The sequence below is a fragment of the Urocitellus parryii genome, chromosome 10 (assembly GCF_045843805.1).
Source record: "Urocitellus parryii isolate mUroPar1 chromosome 10, mUroPar1.hap1, whole genome shotgun sequence".
In the NCBI taxonomy this organism is placed as follows: Eukaryota; Metazoa; Chordata; class Mammalia; order Rodentia; family Sciuridae; genus Urocitellus; species Urocitellus parryii.
In genome coordinates, this window is record NC_135540.1 from 43,108,888 (window position 1) to 43,114,887 (window position 6,000).

Here is a 6,000-nt window from a genome sequence, read left to right on the forward strand (position 1 = left end):
CCATTATGGATATCAACACCAACAGCATATCTATTCTCAACTGGTCAACAAAGTCCCAGATGCCCCTGGTCTATCATGGGTCACATATCCATGACTGAGCCATCATCATAAGCAGATGGTTGGAATATACTGAATGGCAAAGTCTGGGTCATGTGCTAATTTTGGCAACTGTAAACTTGAATTGAGAGTGGGGATAAGAGGTTCTCTCCAAAGAGAATCAATATACTGAGAAGAAAGAATAACTACCAAGAGAATAGAAGTAGGGCCAACAAAACAGCAGATCCCTATTCTGTGGTGCGTGGGGCAGAGTTCTCTAAGGTTGAGTTTAGTGCCATAGCATATCACTGTAGCAAATCAAGAGCACTGCTTAAAAAGGGCTGATGAACAGCCTGTTCCTTGTATATTGCTTTTTCCATTAATTGACTGGCAGAATTGAGTCTAATTCAATTGAATATAGAACACTTTCACTCTCCCCCCACTCTAGTGAGGCTCCATTCTAAGATGCCTGAAAAAGAATACTCATGAATAGTAGTCCTTGTGCACCAAGGGATTAAAATCTAACAGATAATATAACAGAATAAACAAAAGGGTTCTAAATAAAGACAAAAATGTTGTGGAAATATAAGAGTTTAAGAAAATTTCCACCAAAGAAATCTGGGAAGAAATATAACTAGAAGTCAGACTTAAACAAATATATTGGCAATGTTATTCTCTGACAATGAGTATATTTGTCTCTAATAATAAGAAATTTGAAAGAAGGCAGTCCAAGGCCACTATGAGAATTCAGTTGTATCTTTTTTTATGGGTTGGTTCAATGTTCCACCCACAATGTGTGACTTTTGTTCTTGCAGTTGTTGATGGCTTTTCCACCTCTAGGCAGAGTCCACTTTCCACAAAGGAAGAAGAAAGAGAAGGTCTATAGGAATGCGAATCTTAGGCGCCTTCCAAACTGCTTTTCTAGAAACATGCAGCTAAAGCAGTACCTCCGACCAATCACAAGTGGTGAATATTGAAGGGTATTGTGAATGCTGGCTGAATTATATATGTTGGACACAACTTTACTATAAAGGAGGAATAAGGAGAAGGCACAGATAGTAAAGACCTTAGTGTATATTTTGAGAATTGTATGTAGATGGGAAGTTGCTCTATAATCCGTTAATCCAAAAGGGTGGGTGTGTTTTTATATGAAATTAGGAGATAAAAAGATGAAAAGGATGACATTACTATGTCCACTAGAATGTAGGTATTTGAACTTTGGGGAAGTGTATTGCATTGAGGTAGGGTTTCATGGAGTTTGGAGTTGGATTGTGTGGAGATAACATTTATAAGAAAGACACAAAGGGAAAAAAAAGCAGGAAAGATGACAGGAAAGCTTGGGAAGGGAGAAAGGAAAGAAGGAGAGAAGAAGTAAGGCTATAAGTAAAGAAGGAAGAAAAAAGGAAAAGAAGATAGAATAAAGCTAGGTGTGGTGGCTCATGCTTGTGATCCCAGATGCTCAGGAGGCTGAAGTAGGGGGATTGAAAGTTCAATGCCAGTTTCAGCAACTTAATAAGGCCCTAAGTAACTTAGCCAAAGCTTTTCTCAAAATAAAATATAAAAAGGACGGGGGATGTGGCTCAAAGGTTTTCAACCCTGGGTTGAATCCCTGGTATCAAAAAAAAAAAAAGAATATAAATATAAATAAATGAAGAGATAAGTAAAAGCCAGTGAGCCAGCATGATTTCTGCATTTGTGTAACATGCTTTAATTAGTATAAGAAAGAAAATCCACTAAGAAGTTCAACAAAAATGAAAAGAAAAATAGAACATAGTTTAATAGAACATTTCTGGGGATAGATCATTGCCTACTAGACTTTTTCAAATGCTTCATTTTACTTTAAATTTATCTGGCAAATTGGACCATAGTTGCTTTTCTTGTTTTACCAATTGAAGAAATAAGATACTTAATGGAATAGTGGGAAGACCCTGGATCAGGAAACATGGATTTAAGTTTCCATTTATCTAACTTATTTGCTCAGAAATCCCTTTAACTTCTTTGCATTTTAACATCTTTATTATGAGAAATAGTCACAGTATCAACATATTAAGTTGCTGTGAAGATGGAATGCATATGAAAGTGCTTTGTGATGTGTTCATACTTAAGACATTATTATAAGATGTTCTATGTTGCCTGCTGTCCTTATTTTACATAATTATCTGAAGAAGAGTATTATTGACTTAGATTTCTAAACATGAATGAGACCATGCTAATGCAAACTTTGCAACTATTCTTGGTATCTGGCTCTTTATGTACTTTGTATCACCTATTTGATTACTAAATTTATCCAATTTTCCTACTTAGAGAGAGCTGTAGAACCTCTCTCATAATCTCCAGTTCCACGGCCACATTGTATTTACACGTTCCATGTGGTCTTATTGCTTCCTGGTACCTAGTCTGCCCTCATGTTTTAATTCACCTCTCCATAATTTCCAGAATGTCCTTCTAAAATGTAAAGTATGTCATTTTACTGTTTTCACATCCCATTTGATGATTCCTCATTGTCATAAATCTGCTTTCCCAAAGTTCATTACAGGGACCTCCTGTCCTTACAAAAAGGGTTCTAAAGTGAACTAATGTGGTAGATAGCACTCTTTCTGCTTCTTTATTCCTTCTTTATTAATAGAATTACTCAGCCACCCTTTACCTTTTGTCTCTGCAATTTCTTCCATTGAACTGTGGGTGGGATAGACTTCCCTGCCTCATGGATATTGCCTTAGCCAGGAGAGTTGCTTTTTGGAAAGTTGCTGTAGTATGCCAGTTGCTCCCACTGAATACCTCTGCTTATTTTCTCATGCTCCTGCCATTAGTCCTGAAATATTAGAGTAGCCACCAGTTCAAGTTGCATGAAAGAAACATGGAAAGACATGAGGCTGGGAGCGTGAAGCCTGGTGCCTGTCATCTGGAGCTCCAGAGCCTGAGACTGGGACAGCTTAATCCAGTTGCCTCAGACCCAGTGACACACACAAACAAGAAAACAAAACAAAACAAATGCTTGTTGTGTTCAGCTACTGAATTCTGGGGTGATTTTTTTTTTTATGCAGCATTGTTATAGCAAGTGCCTTATATGCTTTGTGTGAGAAACCATGTCCTCAGATTGAGGACAAGGAAAATCAGATTATAATCTCTGGCAGTGCTAAGAAGACAGAATAAAATAAGACTACACAACTAACTTGCATGACTCTGAGAAGCTTAGTGAGAGAGGTATAGATACACATTCAGGGAGGTGAGAGGAAAGTGCACTTGCTTCAAATTAAGGATCAATAGAGTCTTAAATGAGAGCACAATATGTCTGGCTCTTGAAGGACAAATAGAATTTGTATCTGCTGAGTTGGAGAGGAAAGCATTCCAAGCTGAAGAAACAATGACATTGAAGGTGGGAAAGAAGAGGAAGTCATACATGGCAAATACTGATCGCATTTGGAGCCCAGAAACCATTACACTTAATGCTATAATAATTTTAATATTAATATTGAGTTTTTAAAGAGAGAGAATTTTTTAATATTTATTTTTCAGTTTTCGGTGGACACAACATCTTTATTTTATTTTATGTGGTGCTGAGGATCAAACCCAGCACCCCGCGCATGCCAGGCGAGTGTGTTACTGCTTGAGCCACATCCCCAGCCCCAAATATTGATATTTTAATATTGTAATTTTAAGAATCATAAGTTAAAATTTTTGAATATTCAAACACATTCTTAAATGTATGAGTGTATTTTCTTTCTCTATATGTATTCATATTCATTTAATATATACAATAATACTACATAAGAGGTGGATTCACTATCATCCTCAATTTAACCCTGAGGAAACTGAGGGGTAGAGGAGTTAAGTAAATTGCCAACATTAAATTAGTATTGGATTGGTATCTGGACTTGAATGCACCTGGATGCACGCATGTACCATGAGGTATTTCATGAGGCTTCTAGGCTTGCTCTGGCAGTTGGTCTTGCATGATGCAATATTGGAAAGCTACCAAAGCACTGAGGATGAGGAAGTGATATCATAACCATGTTGCAGCCCAGTGTAGGATGGATTAATGTGGGAAGAAAAATCACAGTTTCCATTTAGAAGTATATGCTAATAATCAAGATGAAAAACAGTGAGGATCTGAAGGTGTATAAGTAGTAGTAAGCAGGAAGATGAATAAAGGGAGGGCTGGGAGTGTAGCTGGGTGGTAGAGCACTTGCCCAGCATGCTGAAGGGCCTGGGTTCAGTCTCCAGCAGAGGATATATGAAAGATGTCCATCAGAGATGGTGGTTCCTATTTCCAGAACTCAGGATAAAAAAAAATGTATTATTAAATATTCATGATATAATTATAAACTAGGTAATACTGAGAATCTACTTGCAACAGTAAAGTATCCTCATCTTAATTAAAGGCATTAAAGAATTAAAAATAAGATTCAAAGGGTGAGAGGAACACAAGAATTTCTTAGGACTACTAGTGTTCACTGGGACTTGAAATAGTTTATTCATACAATGTTGTAATGATTCACCAACATCTATTAACATGCTATTTGTTTTTTCTAGTCTTTAATGTTCTGCCTGGCACAGAAAAATAATATATATTTGCAAAATAAACATTTTAATTTATGAGATACTTCTATAATATATAGGCTAAATCAGCTATATGTGTTAGAAATCTTTTACTTTTAAAATTTCCCCTAAGTTTATTTATGAGTTCACTGTTAGAAATGTGTTCTGTTTTATCTCACAGAAACATGTCATAAATTATGGTCTGGAATTCAGCCCACACAATCCTGTTAATCATGTGTCATTATATGGAAAACAATGCTATTACAGCATATATAATCCAATCAAAACACAACTTATAATTAAATAAAATGAAAGGCAACATGCGATCATTGTGCTCATGGTACAAATAAAGAAGAATGAGGAAGAAAATGTAAGATTTTATAGATTTTCAAGTTTATTTCATGATATTTCTAATAACTCTCAAATATGGAACAATTCTTTGAGTTCTTTTCCAATCTCAACTGGAAATAGACTTTATTATCTTTAACAAAAGTGTAGCACTAGTGCTAACTCGCCTTATGTTGATCTTGGTTGTTTTTGTTTGTGGTAGGTTAAAAAATTGTATCAAGAGGAAAGAAGAAAGTAAAAAAAAAAAAAAGAAAAGAACTTTTTTTCTTATAAGATTGAGGAAAACAAATGAAAATATAAGGAAAGAAAGAAAAAGTAAAGTAATTCAAGTGAAAATTTTCCAAAGCTAATTTATACATACTTATGTGAGACAAAAGACAAAAAGAGATGAAGTTAAATATTGAGGAAACTGTAGTTCAGATAATCACTCACCTGATCCACCAGATGGCCCCACTGGCCAAGAACAGCCTGGTGAGCAGGATTTAGGGTGCAACCAAACATCAGTGAGAATCTTAAAAAGTTGGGTATTTTAAAGATAAAGGCATTGCTATTATTTGCTTGCTCAGAGTTTTGCTACACTATACTAATATTTGAATCATATCATTGACCCTACTCCAGGGACTTAATGCTTAGAAAATCCCAGGAGTGGTTGCATAATAAATAAATGAGTAAATTATATAATCAATTTATGTGCATTTTAATTTAATCAATGCTATTTTTTGTTGCCCTTTGCAATTTTATTTCTTGTTAGGACCAGAAAAACTTTTGGTCATTATTATTCCCAAAGGCAAATTTCACCTTGCATTTCTGTCACTGGTGAGGTCAAAGAGAACTTCCCCATTTATTACTTTTCATTGTCTGCTATTGTGTTACTCTGAAAAAACCATGGGGACCATTTACAGGTAGCAGATTGCCTTTCACCTAGTTGACCATCCAACCAAGGACTACAAGTGACACGGTTATAGATTGGGGGAGCTCCCCTTGAATGCATTTATGATTGTAGGGGACAAGGTCAAATAATGTGAAGAGCCAGGTGTGGAGACGCATGCCTGTAATCCCAGAGACTAGAGAGGTTGA